The sequence below is a fragment of the Papio anubis genome, chromosome 15 (assembly GCF_008728515.1).
Source record: "Papio anubis isolate 15944 chromosome 15, Panubis1.0, whole genome shotgun sequence".
In the NCBI taxonomy this organism is placed as follows: domain Eukaryota; kingdom Metazoa; phylum Chordata; class Mammalia; order Primates; family Cercopithecidae; genus Papio; species Papio anubis.
The window spans coordinates 68,219,415-68,238,907 of NC_044990.1; positions in this window are offsets into that span (position 1 = coordinate 68,219,415).

A 19,493-nucleotide genomic window follows, 5' to 3' on the forward strand; every position below is an offset into this window, starting at 1 on the left:
GACTAACATTGGATCTATAAATTACTTTGGGCAGTATGGTCGTTTTTACAATATTGATTCTTTCTATCCTTAAGGATGGAATGTTTTTCCATTTGTTTGTGTCCTCTCTTTTTTCCATGAGCAGTGGTTTGTAGTTCTCCTTGAAGAGGTCCTTCACATCCCTTGTTAACTGTATTCCTAGGTATTTTATTCTCTTTGTAGTGATTGTGAATTGGAGTTCATTTATGATTTGACTCTCTGCTTGCCTATTGTCGATGTAAAGGAATGCTTGTGATTTTTGCACGTTGATTTATTTTGTATCCTGAGCCTTTGCTAAAGTTGCTTATCAGTTCAAGAAGTTTTGGGGCTGAGAGAATGGGGTTTTCTGAATATAAGATCATGGCATCTGCAAACAGAGACAAATTGACTTCCTTTCTTCTTATATCAATACCCTTTATTTTTTCTCTTGTCTGATTGCCCTGGCCAGAACTTCCAACACTATGTTGAATAGGAGTGATGAGAACAAAGGATACAGACAGACACTTCTCAAAAAAAGACATTTCCCAGCCAACAAACATATGAAACAATGCTCAGCATCACTGATCATAAGAGAAATGCAAATCAAAACCACAATGAGATAGCATCTCATGGCAATCAGAATGGTGATTATTAACAAGTCAGGAAACAATAGATGTTGGTGAGGCTATGGAGAAATAGGAATGCTTTTACACTGTTGGTGGGACTGTAAATTAGTTCAATCATTGTGGAAGACAGTATGGCGATTCCTCAAGGATCTAAAACGAGAAATACCCTTTATTATTTTCCCTTGTCTGATTGCCCCAGCCAGAATTTCCAATACTATGTTGAATAGGAGTGGTAAGAACAAAGGATATGGACAGACACTTCTCAAAAAGAGACATTTCCACAGCCAGAAATACTATTTGACCCAGCAATCCCATTACTGGGTATATACCCAAAGGAATATAAATTATTCTATGATAAAGACACATTCACCCATATGTTTATTGCAGCACTGTTTACAATAGCAAAGACATGGAATGAACCCAAATGCCAATCAATGATAGACTGGATAAAGAAAATGTGATATATATATACACCATGGAATGCTATGCAGCCATAGAAAGGAATGAGATCATGTTCTTTGCAAGGACATGGATGAAGCTGGAGGCCATCATTCTCAGCAAACACACACAGGAACAGAAAACCAAACACCACATGTTCTCACTCATAAGTGGGAGTTGAACATTTAGAACACATGGACACAGAGAGGGGAACAACACACTCCTGGGCCTGGTAGGGTGTGGGATGAGGGGAGGGAACTTAAGAGGACAGGTCAATAGGCGCAGCAAACCACCATGACATGCATATACCTATGTAACACACCTGCACATTTTGCACATGTATCCCCCCTTTTTTTAAAGAAGAAATAAAGAAAAAAATAAATGTAAAAGGCAGGCCACCTTCATTTTAAAACAAAAGGCTCCCTATTTCTTGCACAGAATGCTTGAATTTAGTCAAATTATATACTGCTAAAAATGAAGACTGATGGGTACATTTGTAATTAATTTATTTACTAGTATGAAAGATGGTGCTTTTTCCCTTAAAATGTATCCTTTAAAAGTATTAAAAAGTATAGTACACATAGAGGATGAAATTGTCAGGTATGTCTTTGAAAACTATAATATATCAGTCACCACCCAAATAATCCACAAGAAACTAATTGCATTCTACATATTTTAACAAATTTATTATTATTTTATTAAACTTTTTCTAGTTCCTCAAAACTCCCAGAATACATTTTTAAGAGCAACAAGCAAATGCAATGGAAGTAAGCAGAAAGCAAAACCTATGACAGGCATAGGATGCACTCAGTATGTCTACAGAAATGTAATTTTATGTAATTTACCTACCTCATTCATAGACACTCAGTAGTCTAAAGCGGCTCCAGAATTAACAATCTACATTACTTTGTTTTCTTCAGGAGAGCAGAACAACCCATTAGTTTTTTCCTTAGAGAAAACTAACGGATTTCTATGCTAAATATTTATATTTATAGTCAATTGAAACCAATATAAAATATGAATAAAAGTATTGTAAAGGCCAAATTTTACAGGTATGTAAGACTGACCTACTGCTATAGGCTATGGTAAAAATATCATGCTATATTACTTCATTACATTTCTTCATAGAGATGAGAGAGATATGAAGAATCTATACATCTGAAACAAAAACAAAGGATGATGTTTATTTGCACCTTACAATTTGGCAGCCAGTATGATAGTAACTGTCACATATGTTTCATATTTAATTCTAAAAAGAAGTTAGATATTTGTGAACATAGGCATTTTGAATATCAATAAACTGAGACTCAAAAATGTGAAGTAATTTGCTCATATTTAATATTTTTTCTGTAAAAGCATCAACAGAAAAATAGAAAAGCTTCAATATCTGAGTTTTTCTCACATCATTTGGATTAAACTTTCTTTTTTTTTTTTTTTTTTTGAGACGGAGTCTCGCTCTGTCACCCAGGCTGGAGTGCAGTGGCCGGATCTCAGCTCACTGCAAGCTCCGCCTCCTGGGTTCACGCCATTCTCCGGCCTCAGCCTCCCGAGTAGCTGGGACTACAGGTGCCCGCCACCTCGCCCGGCTAGTTTTTTTGTATTTAATAGAGACGGGGTTTCACCGTGTTTGCCAGGATGGTCTCGATCTCCTGACCTCGTGATCCGCCCGTCTCGGCCTCCCAAAGTGCTGGGATTACAGGCTTGAGCCACCGCGCCCGGCCTGGATTAAACTTTCGATGATGCCTGCAGAATAAATTAAGGTATGATGTAGATGTTGGTGCTTAAACATACAGTAACTCTATTTATTTGTTAACTCATGCAATCAATGATATTTGAGCATGTAGTAGAATGTGATAACCACTCAAAATATTAAAGGAAATAGTAATCTGTAAGATTCATTATCCCAAGAGGCTTTCAGAGTAGAGTTAGATAAAAGGGGCACAGGCACTGCTATGATTTCCATAAATGTTATGAAAGGTTCATTCACATGGTAGTATCAGAACAATGGGAGAGCACAAGCCAACTCTGCCGTGAGCCTCTTGGTTATACCTGAGCAGAGTCAGCTCTGAGTGTGTGTGTGTGGGGGGCGGGTGCTGGGGGGAGTGCTGTATGTGCACATCTGTGGCACAGCCAACAGTATTTGAAAAGGGTAAGAGGCAAGAGATCATGTGGTCTAGACAGCAAGAAACTATAGGACTTAAGTACATCTGAAGTATAAATACTATAAATAGGGACACGAGTGTGGACAGGGATGGAGGCTGTACTATGCTGTGTGAACACTGTTTTATTCCAGGAAATGTAAAATCATGGGAGCGAGTTCCATTATGTTTGTGTGATAGCTAGATAACTCTTGTCGTAGAATAAGAAACAGGCTTATGGTAACAAGAATGTACGCGTAGAGACCACTTGCAGAAAACCAGAAGAGAGTTGATAATTTGAGCTAAGATAATAGAAGGATTTGAGAAATTGGTGTGCGGATAGATTTTGGGAGGGTAGCACTATCCAGATGCATGAGCCTATCTACATAGCTCTATATATTGTATTTATATTTATTATAACTTCATAATCCGTATTATAGTGTGTTCATAGCTTTACTCTGTAGCACTTCTATTGTTCTTGCATTAGCTATTGCTCAAGGTTCCTGCTCGGGATCCTATGTGTTTAAGCAGTCATGTATTTGTTCAGTTCTGAAAACTTCTCAGCCATTAACTCTCAGAATGCTGTATTCTCTTCATTCTCTCAATCTGAAATTCCTCTTAAATAAATATTCAGAATTGTTCATTTTGAGGCTTCTAACCCTGCAGGAGGTTTTCATAAATATACTACAGTAAGCCCTGATCTTAAAAAACACAAAAGTATTTTTTGACTCTAGGGAACAGTGGGTATTTTCAGAATTGCTCATCCTCCCTTTAGACCACTTTAGGCCCCTTATGCTTTGGAGAGGCTTCTGGAACTGTTGTCTTTCTAACTTTTATTGGATTCAATTGGTTAGAACAGTTTCTGGGCTGTGTAGTATAGGTACTCTGTCCTTTTACTCTTTTAACTCAAGCAGAAAGGATAAGTATTTAAAGAACATTAAGCTAATCTGCCCCCACTTTCATGCCGACTTGTCTGGGAGAATAGTTTAAATATATCAGAGTTGGTTCTATGGGTATGGTCATCTATTTTATTCTACTTGGGTCTGGGTTCAGGTTCCAGTTCGGGCTCAAGACTGAATGCTTCAGTGCCTTTATAGCCATATTTCCATATTTCTAATACTCTTTTACACCATTCTGTGTTTACAAGTATCATGTAATAAGGGCACTTCTCAAGTTCTCTACTTCTCAAAATGTATTATACCAATTTATACACTTACTCTAATGGAAGATAGCGTAAAGGGGAGCCATAAAATGAGTTTCCAAGTACCGCTATTTGACCTCTGCTCTCTGGCCGGTATCTGCACCCCTTCACACACAGCATTGCCATGCGCTTCACAAAACCATATGGCCTACAGGATGGGACATTCACCTGGCATAAATTTACTCTCATGAGCACGGGCCCCTCCACATTTTTCTTTTCCCAAGCTTTCTGTGATATTCTGCAACCACAAGAAGCTTGGTGTTATTTTGAGCCTTAATATGTTCTCATGTTGTAAAAAATCGACAGTAGATTAATAATCAAATGTACTTTTTGATTCTCTAGATCACCTATAGTTTTCCCAGCTTTCTTTGCCTTGGATCTGGCTAAAGCTCCCTTCCCCTGATCTACCACCAAAAACAAACACATTTTGTATTTTACTTGCAAGTCTGCAGAGCCATGGTCACAGCTACCAACTGCTGTATTAAGTCCTCTCTAGTAGTCAGTATTCTTTGGTGATACGTGACAGAAAGTCAATGCAAACTACTTCAAGTTCAAAATGAGATTTATTGGTTCACATATCCAGGAAGAGCAAGGGTGAAACTAAGGTTGAGTGGAACCAGGAAATTCAATGTCTTCAGGATTCTTTCCATATCAGTCTTTTACAATTTTCTTTCTAGGATAACTTCATTGCATTCCTGGGCAGCAGGCATCTCTGCATGAGGGACATGTTGATGGTAGTTCTGGATTTGACGTGAATACTTTCACGAAGATAACACACTAGCTGTAATTAGTCAAATCTTAGAGAATAACTCAGGTGTTCTTGTGTGACTCATGTTATCTCTTGACTTTGGGAAGTGGATTTTTTTTAACAAGTTAAGAAATGGAGGCAATATTAGTCAAACTACACATGTGCGTGCACACACACACACACACACACACAAAGTGCGTATGGAAGAAAAAAACAATCTCTGGCTCCATATGTGCAGAAACCGCTGCAGAACTGGAGATTCCATATACTTAGCTTATCTTCTTTAGCTTGGCTTCTCTTCTTTCACCTTTTACTTTCTGTAATACAAGTAGTGTAAAGGCTGTCTTTGTTCTGGTAACTGGTGTTTTTAATAAAGTGTACTTTTTAGGAGTATGCTCTTAATGTTGATTCTTCTTTAAACTACTCTTCTCCTTTATTATATCTTCTGTTACAGGGTCTTACATTTCAATTTTTAAGGGAATTAATTTTCTCCTATACGTTTATTAGTGATTAGGGCGAGCACAAAGATCTATTTTATCCTGACACTCCTACACGAAGAGCTGCCGCTAAGGGCTGTCAGACTGCACCTGGCAGAATTGGAAGAAAGGAAATTCACCTAGACTATGAGTTCACCAAGTTCCCCTTGTTCAAGTATCCTGAAACATTTGTCCATTGTTACTAAAAACTTGTTTGCTTTGAGAATACAGTTTAACTCCAAATGTTGGATATCTAAGCTTTCTCTAGAACATTCTCAACTTTTGATACTTCATAATAGCCAAACTATGTTAAAAGAGTTCCTCATTTATCACCCAATATTGGGTTTCTTAATCGTACATTATGCCCAAGTTTAGGATTCTCACAGCCAATGTCTTTTATCACATCTGTAACAGCCATAAAATTTGCAGAAATTAACATTAGAAGTATCAAGGATTAAAAATATCTTCTCGAGCCTTCCTTATATTCTTATGTAATCGAAGATCAACAAATGCCATAAGAAAATCCTACTAAGACTATTTTCACATTCTGTATGTCTGAGCATTGAATAAAGGCCAGAGATTTAATCTTATGTCGTGCCCTCAGTTAGTTTGTTGTTTGTTTATTTTTATTAGCAGCCTCACAACCTTTCACTGGCACTCTAAAAGCAATAAATAACTCAAGGAACACATCTGTTCCAGATTACCAGTTCTCTCTGTTACTGTAATTGTTCTACTTAGCAGTTAGTTTAGCTTCTAGTAACTAGTATGAAGTTGTGCACTATATAATTATTCACAAAGGTTCTAGATTAGGACTTCAAACATAGCCTATTTATATAAAGGCTTATGATCTCAAAATTATATATTTCCTTACTATTTATTTTAAGAAAACAGTCTCTCCAAAAAAATATCAACACACTTTTTTGAGTTTTTCAGTTGTTAATTTGCTGTATAACAAACTACCACCTATGTAGTGGCTTAAAACAACACATCTCTATTTTCTCACGGTTTTGTGGGTTAGACATCCAGGCACTGGTTTCTCTGCTCAGCAGCTCACAAGGCTTAAATCAAGACGTTGCCCTGCCAGGGCTGTGTTCTCATGAAGATTAGCTGCTTCTCTGAAGCTCAGATTGTTGTGGTAGTATTCATGGTCTATATTTATAGAACTGAGGTCCTCATTCCCTTGCTGGCTACTATCAGGGGCCTCTGTGAGCTCATAGAGGCCATCAGTATTTCTTGCCTTCTATCTTTAAGCGAGCAGTAGACAATCTGCTTTGCATCAAATATCATTAAGGCTTTGAAGAATCGTTTTCACCAGGAAGAGGCTTCTCTCTTTTAAGGGCTGACCTGATCCAATCAAGCCCAATGAGGATAATCTCCCTATCTTAAAATCAAATGATTTGAGGCTTTAGTTATATTTACAAACTGCCTTCACTGCAGCACCCAGATAAACATTTGATGATTAACTGGACAAGATGTGTGATACATTAGATGCTGGGAATCCTGAGAACTATTATAGAATCCTGCCTACCACAACAGAGTATAGTTTCATTTATTCTGTCACTAATTTCCTTCAGGAAAAAGTGAGATCGTGCTGTTACTCTCAGTGAAATTTACTATTATTTGAAGATAATGAATCTGGAGTAAAAATAAGTATGATTTACAGTACACACACATACACACACACAACTATAAATCAATAGTCATATGAGTGAGTTCCTGAGAAATACTACCATCAAAAATCAAAAGGGAGATGAGGGAAGTGGGGAGCAAGATGGCAGAAATTAAGCCTACACTCTTTATGCCCCCTAAGGAACTGCAAATTTTAACAACTATCTGCATACAGAAAAGTACTGCCACAAGAACCACAAGACAGGTGGGTAATCACAGTACATGGTTTTAACTTCATATTGCCGAAAGAGGCATTGAGGAGGGCAGGAGAAACAGGCTTGGATCTTTGATGCCACCCCACCCACATCCCCCAGCACCAGCTGGGCAGTACAGAGAGTCTGTGTACCAGGGGATAGAGAGTGCAAGGACTGAGGGACTTTACATTAAACTCAGTGTTGCTCTGTTATAGTGGGGAGAAAATCCATGTTGTACTCAGCCCGTGCCCACAGACAGAGGGGCCATTTGGACCAGTCCAAGCCAAAGGGGAATTGCTCATTACAGCAGTTGGAACTTGAGTTTCTCAGCAAGACTTGCCACCATGGGCCAAAGTGCTCTGGTGTCCTAGGGAAACTTTAAATGAAGTTTAGGACAAAAGGACTGCAATTCCTAGGCAACTCCTCGTGCTGGGCTGGGCTAAGAGCCAGAGGACTGGAGTAGCATGTGATCTAGGGAAACACCAGCCAAGGGGGTTAAGGGAGTGCTTGCGTTACCCCTCCCCCAACCCTAGGCAGTGTAATTCACAGCAACCAAAGTGACTTTTTCATTCTGCCTAATGGGAGGAGAGCAAAGAATAAAGAGGACTTTGTCTTGTACCTTGGATACCGTCTCAGCCACAGTATAATAGGGCACTGAGCAGAGTCATGAGGCCCCCATTCCAGGTCTTAGCTCCTGGACAATGTTTTTAGACACACTGTTTGCCAGAAGGGAACCTGCTGCCATGGAGGGGAGAACCCAGCCCTGGCAGCATTAAGTATTTGCTTACTAAAGAGCCCTTGGGCCATGCATAACCAACAGTGATACCCAGGTCCTACACCAAGGGCCTTGGCTGAGCCTCTGGGACTTGTTAGCTTCAGATGAGACTTGGCAGATTATCAGACGTAGTGGTTATGGGGTAAAACTCCTTCTGCTTGAGAAAAACAGAAGGAAAAGCAAAGGGGACTTTGTTTGGAACTTAGGTACCAGCCTGACCATAGGTGGGCAGAGCATCAAGCCAGGTCTTGGGGGTCCTTGATTCCAGGACTTGATTCTCGGATGGCATATTTGGACCTGTCCTGGGCCAGAGGGGAGCCTGCTACCCTGAAGAGCAAGTCCCAGGCCAGGGGGTTTTCACCACAAACTGACTTAAGAGAGCTTGGGCTTTAAGTGAACATCAAAGGTGGCCTGGCAGAAAATGCCTGTGGGTCGATGATGAGGGAGGCCATGAAGAGAGGCTCCTCTGCCTGTGGAATGGGGAGGGAAGAACAGGAAGGACTCTGCATTGTGGTTTGAGTGCCAGCTTAGCCGCAATAGAATAGAACATCAGGCAAATTTTTTAGGTTTTTGACTCAAATCCTGGCTCCCAAATAGCATCCCTGGACCTACCAGGGCCTTCAGAACTTATTGTTCTGAAGGGAGGGATCTAGGTAGATTTACCACCTGCTGATTGTAGAGCCCTAGGACCTTGAGCGAGCATAGGAGGTAGCCAGGTAGTGGTTATAGCAGACCTTGAGTGAGACACAGTGTTGTGCTGCCTTCAGGTCTGAGCCAGCACAGTCCTGGTGGTGGTGAACACAAGGGTGCTTGTGACGCCGCAGGTCCAGTTCCAGGTGGCTCAGCACACACACACACACACAGAGAGACAGAGAGAGAGAAAGAGACAGAGACAGAGAGAGAAAGAGAGAGAGTGTGTATGTATGTGTGTGTGTGAGAGAGAGAGAGAGAGAGAGAGAGAGAGACTCCATTTGTTTGGGAGAAAGTAAGGGAAAAGAACAAGACTCACTATCTGGTAATCGAGAGGATTCTTCAAGATCTTATCCATGATCAAGCTGGCACCTCTCCAAGTCTATAAAAATCACAACATCCCAGCACTTTGGGAGGCCGAGGCAGGCGGATAATGAGGTCAGGATATCAAGACCATCCTGGCTAACACGGTGAAACCCCGTCTCTACAAAAAAATACAAAAAATTAGCTGGGTGTGGTGGCAGTCACCTGTAGTCCCAGTTACTCAGGAGGATGAGGCAGGAGAATGGCGTCAACCCAGGAGGTGGAGCTTGCAGTGAGCCAAGATTGCGCCACTGCACTCCAGCCTGGGAGACAGAGCGAGATTCCGTCTCAAAACAAAACAAAACTAAACTAAACAAACAAACAAACAAAATATTGGGCTTGGGACCCATGTTCCTTCAAATACCTGAAAAGTCTTTGCAGGCAGGAAGAGCACAAATAAGCCCAGACTGTGAAGGCTACAGTAAATACCTAACTCTTAAACATGCAGATACCAATGAACACCTGCAAACATCAAGATCTCCAGGAGAGCATGACTTCTGCAAAAGAACTGAATAAGGCACCAGGGACCAATTCAGGCAGAGAATTCAAAATAGTTGTTTTGAGGAAATGCAAAGAAATTCAAAATAACACAGATAAAGCATTCAGAATCTATCAGGTAAATCTAAAAAATAGATTGAAGTAATTAAAAAGAATTAAGCAGAAATTCTAGAGCTGAAAAATGTTATTGATATAACGAAGAATGCATGAGACTCTCTCAACAGCAGAATTGATCAAGCAGAGGAAAGAATTAGTGAGCTCGAACAGACGCTATTTGAAAATACACAGTCAGAAGCGACAAAAAAAAGCAGCAGCAGCATGCCTACAAAATCTAGAAAATAGCCTCAAAAGGGAATATCTAAGTTATTGGCCTTAAAGAGGAGGTAGAGAAAGAGAGGTAGAGCAACCTAGAGAAAGATATACATTCAAGTATAAGAAGGTTATAGAACACCACACAGATTTAACCTGAAGAAGATTATCTCGAGGCATCTAATAAAAAAATTCTCAAAAGTCAAGGATCCTAAAAGCAACAAGAAAAAAACAAACAAATAACACACAATGGAACTCCAATACACCTGGCAACAAACTTTTCAATGGGAAACTTACAGGCCAGGAGAAGTGGCATGACATATTAAAATGCTGAAGGAAAAAAAATTCACTTTTGCATAGTATATCTGGCAAAAATATGCTTCAAGCATGAAGAATATTTCATGCTTGAAGGATATTTTCCTTTAGACTTTCACAGACAAACAAAAGTTGAGGAATTTCATCAACACCAGATCTGTCCTACAAGAAATGCTAAAAGGAGCTATTCAATCTGAAAAAAAATAAGGATATTAATGACCAATAAGAAATCATCTGAAGGCACAAAACATACTGGTAACAGTAAGTACACAGAAAAACATAGAATATTATAAGATAGAATATTATATTATAAGACTGTAATTGTGGTGTGTAAACCACTCTTATCTGATGTAGAAAGACTAAATAATGAACCAATCAAAAATATAAGTACAACTTTTTAAGACATAGTAAGACATAGGAGAAATAATTAAAAGTTTAAAAACAAGAGAATGAAGTTAAAGTGTAGAGTTTTTATTAGTTTTAATTCTGTGTGTTTGTTTGTTTGTGTATGCAATCAGTGTTGTCACTGGTTTAAAATAATGAGCTGTAAGATAGTATGTGCAAGTCTTATAGAAATATCACAGAATAGGGTATTGAGCCATATGAAAGAACGAGATCCTGCCATTTGCGACAATATAAATGGAACTGAAGGGCAATATGCTAAGTGAACAGGTCATTATGTTAAGATGATAGACAGTAGAAATATAGTTACCAGAGGCTGGGGAAGGTAGTTGGGGGGTTGTTGGGGTGGTGGGGTTAGAGAAAGGGTACCAAAAATAGAAAAAAAGAACAATACTTAGTATTTAATAGCACAGCAAGATGACTATAGTGAAAATAATCCAATTGTACATTTTAAAATAATTGAAGGAGCACAGTTGGATTATTTTTTACACAAAGGATAAATGCTTGAGGGGATGGATACCTCATTTTCCATAATGTGATTATTATGCTTTGCATGTCTGTGTCAAAATATCTCGTGCCAATTAAATATGTACAAGTACTTTATATCCACAAAAATTAAAAATTAAGAAAAATTAAAAGGTATAAGTTGAAACCTATCAAAAGTTTTATTTTTCTTTCTCAAATATAAAAGAAAGCTGTAATTACAGCATGCAGACAACAATTTATTATCTATTGTTTTTGTTTGAGTCCTATCACAGTGAATTATGTCAAGAGTTTAAAAAATAAAGTCATTATCCAAAATTTATTTAAAAAAATAGAAAATTCCCCATTTTCCTTTCATTGACGTAGTACCTTTATACCTTTTCAACGGAATATTTTGGCATTTTCTCAAAATAACATCTTTCATTGTTACTTTTTTACTTTTTGAATTTTGACATTATATATGCATTGACTTGCTACTTTGGAAGATAATAGGTGTCTGTTTTTTGCTGTCCACCAGATACAAAGTTAATTTATCTGTCCTTTTATCCTTCCAATACGGTAATATTATAAATACGATTAGATATTTTGTATTTATTATTATAGTTTGGTAAATATTACATACAGATCAGCATGTAATTACTGTGACTCAATTTTCTACTTTTTAAAAAAGCATTAGATATTGTCATGTTATGTGTGTTTGATTCTCTCTCTTTTACTCTGTCTCATTTTTTAACTGTTTTCAATATGCACATTTTACCAATGGAACCTGCAGCAACCTTTCATTTTCAACTTATTATTTCCAGGCACTTGATGCATTTGAGAACTTTCCTGATCTAGGAGGAATGTCCCATGAAGATTTCTGTCATGCTCCATTCTAGGTAGCTGTCTCTTACACCTGCTATTCAAGCCTCATTGTGTATCTCCCTTCTTCATTGTTACAACTCTCAATCTCTTTCTCTTTCGTGTTTTCCATTTTTCTTTATATCTCCTTATTTTCCCTTATGCCTCTTTTTCCTGAGGTGCTTCTTCACTTTAGTGATGCATAGCTGCCAACATGTTCCTGAAAAGGAGTATGCAATAAGTATATTTTGAGAGCTTTTATGTGTAAAATATCTTCATTTTACCTTAATATTTAATTAACAATTTGTTTTATAAGAGTATTCTGGGGATAGGTCAGGGAAAGATAAGCACACCTGGCCAGTGTCTTAGTGTCAGGGAGGAGGTTTACTTGTTCCTGTGGTAACAGGAAGTGATTTGGGCCCGAGGGGTTCCACCATCCACAGAGTTAAAGTCCTTGGGGAGCATGTCTAGCGCTTCTGGGGCTGGAGTGTTGAAGTACTCTTTGTTGATCTTCACTCAATTGTCATCTCAATCTTTTAGTTCTTGCTTTAAAAAATTTAGAATATTATTATTTGCCACATATGGTTGTGATTATTATAAAATAAGATTGCATATGGCAAAAACATGGCATAGTTAGAGATTGAAGGGTATGTTGATTGAGAATTGGGGCTGGGGTGGAAGAATTTCTGGGTTTGAATCATGACTACATCATTTGTTTTGTTGTATGAAGCTTAGCAAGTTATTTTTGCCTCTCTATACCTCAAATTCACCTGTAAAATGTGGATAATAATAGTACCTTCTTCATAAAATCATTGCAAGATTTACACATGAAGTAGAATTATATATATTTAACTCAGTGCTGGTCACAGAGTAAAAGAACAACAGATATTACATATGACTATTATTTATAAAAGCATTCTAGCCAGAGCTTGGTACACTCAAAAACATACATTTATTTTTTTATTCTCAATTGTCACAATTCTATTTGCAAGTATTGTAATAATTCATAACCATAACCTAGCTAGATAATATTCAAGATTAATTGAAACACTATTGCGAACAACCTTGTTGGTATTTTATGTGGAGTAAAAGTAAATAAACAGATTGTTTTAAATGTTTGAACTAAATATGCACAATAAAATGAAAGCTATGTTAGATATATATTTCAAGCAAACTATAGAATTTCATGACTAGCATCACAGAAAATCTATGAAACTGGTTTTTAACTACCATCATTATATAGTTCTTTCTCAAGGAAATTGAAGACTGACAACCTTGTTTCCATCTGGAAACATCTAACATCTGTGATTGTAAACATCAAAACACAGCTGTTGCAGTTCTGAGGAAGCACTCCAATTTATTTATTTTTGACTTAAAAAAAATCTTCAGTTTTCATCAAACATCACAGTTGTTAAGCCATGTTCTTACAGCAGGAGGAAAAACAATTAAGAGAAATCACTATATCAAACATCTAAGAACAATACTCTTTTTGTATTTCATTTAGAGGGAATCGAATCTTACTTTGGTTTAAGAAAAGCATTGGGGGGTTCCTTTTTTATAAGAAATCCCAGAATTTAAAGCTGCAAGGATTTTAGAGATCATTGTGTACATTGATCAGATATTTTTTAAAAACACAACAACGTTCAAAGGGGAAAATTGGGCTACTCAAGCTCACACAGGCAGGTGGTCTCAAGGCAGGGAATAGAAGAGTCTTATTCTAGTGTTTGGCATTGGAGCTTCACATTAATTTTAATAAGAAAATGTCTTGCTAAATAAACAAGTGTATCTTGGTGTAATAAAAAATTTTAATTATACATGATTCTAATTATAATTATTTTAATTATACGTGATTCTAAAAATAATTCCATTTAAAGAATACCATATTAAAATTGATTTTAAATATTATACGTACAAGTTGTTCTGTAAATAATGCCAAAAAGTTGAATCACTTTACCAATTCTTAATTATAGTTCTAATTCAGTTTCAGATAGACTAGCTCCTTTAACTGTACCCTCCTCTTCTGTAGCCAGGAAGACCTGGAAAAAAAAAAAGTTCTGCAGCTTTAGTCCTTAAAGGATGCTCATCAGGTTTTATTCTCTACTGGCCCGCACGCTCCTTGAAGGTGCATGGTTTCAGCTCTCTTTTGTATTGCTTCTGCATTTAAGCACAGACTCTTTCAACTGACGCATTGCTTGGTATTTCAGTCTTCTTTCCTTCATGGTAGTAGACAGGATCATCCCAGGCTCCAGGCTCAGCAGTCTGAAGCCAGGTCCATATCCTAAGGCTCTCCTTCCAGACCCCTGGCTACCACCCACCTGGAAGGTTAAGATATCAGGGATTCCTTTAATCTGAAGAAAGAGGGATGTTTTAATTGGACCTATCTTTATGACCTGGCTAAAAGGGCAACACCAATTCAGTAACACCAGGTTCTGATCACCGTTATCACTGATTCTGATTTGCAAGATCTGTGCAGACATGACAGGTTGTAGTTTAAACTTCAGCGGTAACCTTTGAGAAGCCAAGTTTAAAGCCAGAAAATTCTCTCCTGTGGTACATGAGTGCCTCCAAGTGGCAGAAAATTAAGGTGCATTGGGTGTAACTGAAAGCTAAACACCATACCCAGTTGGACCCAAGCACACTAGCACCTTGGTAGTGGTTATTTCTGCCAGAGAGTCACAGGTAATTTAATGATACCTTTTGGATATGGCCAACCTTCGATTTTTAACTCTAAGCTTTCTTTAGAATAGGAAAAGAAGATAATATGATTTATACAACTAGCTTCAATCTTCATCTATACGATTTGGAAAATAATGATTCCTAACTCATAAGAATATTGTGAGAATTAAATGAATTAAAATGCTTATACAAGTGTCTAGCATATGTAATATGATATTGGTAATATGTAGCAACTATTGGTAGTATATGTTGTATATACTAAATTGTATATAATAAATTTTATATATTTCATGTATGAATATATATTACATACAATGAATAATATATGCTATGCAATATTCATAATGTGGAATATAATATTGAACATATAAAATATAATATTATTATTATGTGATGCCTAATTTTTTTGCAGGGGATTGGGCTACAAAATGTTCTGACTTTTTTTTGAGAGTTGTCCAAGAGAACTATCCATCAGCAAGGATGAATTCAGTGGCTCAACAAGTTCTGGAGATTTGGGCATTTTAACATGGAAATCAAGTGGAATTATTGCAAATTTTCCATACAATCAAAAGCCCAAAATGGAAGCCTAGTAATATAAAATGGCACAAGAAACAGCGCTCTTCCCACTTATCAATAGTCTAATAGACTAAAAGAAAAAACTTTCTGAAATCTTTGAGAGACATGTATGCATTCCCTCCTTCCCAACCACCGTGGCCAAGAATAGAAAAGAACATTTGGTGCTAACTGCCTTTGTCTATTACCTAGTAACAGCAGCAGAGCAGTTGGATGCTGGAATGAGCTGTCATGCCATTAGTTAACTCAAAGTTGGCACTAACACATGGACGCCCAGTTTGCGAATGTTCAACTCACCCTTTCAGGAGATACACTAGTTCTTACATTGTAAAGGATTTCAGTTCTCAAGACTAAGAACAGTATTACCCCTGACATAGTAAAGCTACTATTCTGTGACCCAAAAAATTAATATTCTGAATTTCAGAAACTAGTCAAATGGGACTCAGTTGACTTAATCGGCCATTCTTTCTGCCCAATCTCATCTGAAATTTTTTTTGTTTGTTTATTTTCGTAGATTAAGGGTAACAAGTGTAGTTTTGTTGCATGGATATATGTAATGGTGAAATCTGGGCCTTTGGTGCACCCATCATCCAAACAGTGTATACTGTATCCAAGCAGTAATTTTTTTTTAATCAGTTCCTATCTTCCCAGCTTCCCACCATTTGGAGTTTCCAATGTCTATTATTCCTCCTTTATGTCCATCTGTACCCATTATTTAGCTCCTCATTATAAGGGAGATCATGCATTATTTGACTTTTGGTTTCTGAGTAATTTCCCTTAGGATAATGTCCTCCAGTTTTCATACATGTTGCTGCAAAAGAAGTGATTTCAGTCTTTTTCTCTAATGGCTGAGTAGTATTAAGGATTACTAAGTAGTAGTAGTAGGGATTTTTTTTAAACTTGTTGAGTTGTTTCATTTTCTTATAGATTCTGGATATTAGCCCTTTGTTGGATGCATCGTTTGTAAATATTTTCTGCCATGCTGTAGATTGTCTGTTTATTATGATGATTGTTTCTTTTTCTGTATAGACTATTTTCACTTAAATCCCATTTGTCTAATTTTTTTTTACTGTGTTTGCCTTTGAGGACATATTCACAAATTACTTGCCTAGGCCAATGTCCAGAATAAATTTTTCTGTATTTTCAGGTCTTATATTTATGTCATTTATCAAATATAGAAATATTTTGGAGGAGTCTTTAGGGTTTTCTAGGTCTAAGATGATGTCATCAGTGATCAGAGACAATTGACTTCCACTTTTCCTATTTGGCTGTCTTTTATTTTTTTCTCTTGCCTGATTGCTCTGGTTAGGTCTTCATATACTATGTTGTATAGAAGTGAGTGTTGAGCATCCTTGTCTTGCTCTAGGTTTTTTTTGGGGGGGCGGGGGACGGAGTCTCGCTCTGTCTCCCAGGCTGGAATGCAGTGGCCGGATCTCAGCTCACTGCAAGCTCCACCTCCCGGGTTTACGCCATTCTCCTGCCTCAGCCTCCCGAGTAGCTGGGACTACAGGCGCCCGCCACCTCGCTTGGCTAGTTTTTTGTATTTTTTACTAGAGACGGGGTTTCACTGTGTTAGCTGGGATGGTCTCGATCTCCTGACCTCGTGATCCGCCCGTCTCGGCCTCCCAAGTCTTGCTCTAGGTTTAAGGAGAATGCTTTCAAGTTTTCCCTGTTCAGTATAATGTTGGCTGCTGGTTTGTTGTCTATGCATTTTATTATTTTGCGTGTGTTCCTTGGATGTCTAGTTTGTTGAAGGTTTTTGTCATGAAAGTATGAGGAATTTTATCAAATACTTTTTCTGTATCTATAGAGGTGATCATAGGTTTTTGTTTATAATTCTGTGTGACACTAATGATAAATTAAGTTTGTAGGTTCTTTGGAGAAGAGAAACATGGGGATATGATTATCTAATTCTCTAGATTTTCCAGTATTCTGTAACATCCTAGAACTTACCATGTGGAGAGCTCCAATTTAACTTTCCCTTCTAAAATCCTAATAGATTAAAAATCATTGCATTATTATTATTATCATTATTATTAGATGGAATCTTACTCTGTCGCCCAGGCTAGAGTGCAGTGGCATGATCTCAAGTGGGTTCAAGCGATTCTCCTGCATCAGTCAGCCTCCCATGTAGCTGGGGTTACAGGCACCTGCCACCACACCCGGCTGATTTTTGTATTTTTAGTAGAGATGGTGTTTCACCATCTTGGCCAGGCTGGTCTCGAACTCCTGACCTCATGATCCACTCGCCTCAGCCTCCCAAAGTGCTGAGATTACCGGTGTGAGCCACCACTCCTGGCCACATTATTTTCATTTTTAATTGCTTGGTATTAAAATCCATTCAATTAAATTGACCTATGTGGATAGTTTAATTTTAATACATAACGCTGATGTTAAAAAGAAGATTTATGTCCTGAAGGGCATTTCAAGATTACTTCTAAAGTGTTTACTCGAAGAGGATGAAACAGTTGTGTAAGAGAATAATACAAAGAAAATTGTAAAGCCTACTCCTTGCTTTAGTTGTATATTTTACTTGAAAAAGTATGTTTGCTTTATTGAAAAATAAGTTACTTTCATTAATTTAATATCAAATATTGAATATTATTATTGGTCTTTCTCCTACCAAAAATAACTTAATAATAAAAAAATAGAAAATGAAAGAGGAAGTTTCTCTTGTCAATTAAAGTTGTGTGCTTTACAGAAACTTTACTTTGGAAATCACTAGAATAAAGAATCTGACCTTTAATTTAATATTCATTGTGGTAGTTTAATAAATATATACTGTGGTCTCCCATTTTATCCATGAAAGATCAGTGAGGTGGGAAATTGAAACAGGTGTCAGATATTCAAGAACACTCCATGATAAAGTTTTTAAAGAAGAGAATTAAATAACACGTATTTCATGGTTACGCTCTAACGTAAAAATAACAGAGCCTTTAAAGCTCACGACTATGTAAAAGACATATTATTGTCTCAAACTTTCAATGAGGGAAACAAAACCCCAGGAAATGTTCTTATTTGTTCAAGGTTCTGAGGGAAATTCAAGCTCTATTTTGGACCCCAATCGTGTGTCAGTTGCCAAAGTCTGTCCACTATATTATTCTACTTCATGTTAAGAAGATATCTGCTTTTCTAAGAGAGCACCACAAGGGATAAGAAGGAGAACAGTTTTGAAGAAAATAGAACTATGTTGGTAGGGAGTGCTTTGGTTGGTGGCATAATGGGAAAAATTTGATAGTGATAGAGATCAGTTTTCAGATTTCAGTATTTTTTTTTTTGTATGCTATTTTAATAGAAGTACTAAAAAAAATTGGTCTGACCTTGAAATTAAACTTTTGAATTTATCACTATTCAAATAAATGCCTCTTGGCCGGGTGCGGGGGCTCACGCCTGTTACCCCAGCACTTTGGGAGGCCGAGGCGGGTGGATCACGAGGTCAGGAGATTGAGACCATCCTGGCAACACAGTGAAACCCCGTCTCTACTAAAAATACAAAAAATTAGCCAGGCGTGGTGACAGGTGCCTGGAGTCCCAGTTACTCGGGAGGCTGAGGCAGGAGAAAGACGTGAATCTGGGAGGTGAAGCTTGTAGTGAGCGGAGATCGCGCCACTGCACTCCAGCCTGGGTGACAGAGTGAGACCCCGTTTCAAAAAAATAAAAATAAAATAATAATAATAACAAAAAAAGCCCCTTACCTTTATAACTAAGAATAGATACTTGAGACAGTGTGCTCTGGTTTAAATTCTAGTTCTTCCAGATACTAGCTGCATAATTTCAGGCAAGTCACTTTATAATATCTGGTGATTATGTAAGACACTAGTTTTTATTTCTTTTTTTAAAAATTATACTTTAAGTTCTAGGATACATATGCACAACGTGCAGGTTTGTTACATATGTTTTTTTTTTATTTTTAAAGAAATTAAAAATCTATGTCTGCTACATGGTAAAAACCATATGCATCTCGTCTCTATAAGTGTTACATTTTTATATTTTAATACTGGAAGATAACATCACTTTGGATCTTGGTGGTAGGAGTTTAATATGATCATGGTACTACAAAATAGGGGATTTGTTTTTAGCCTT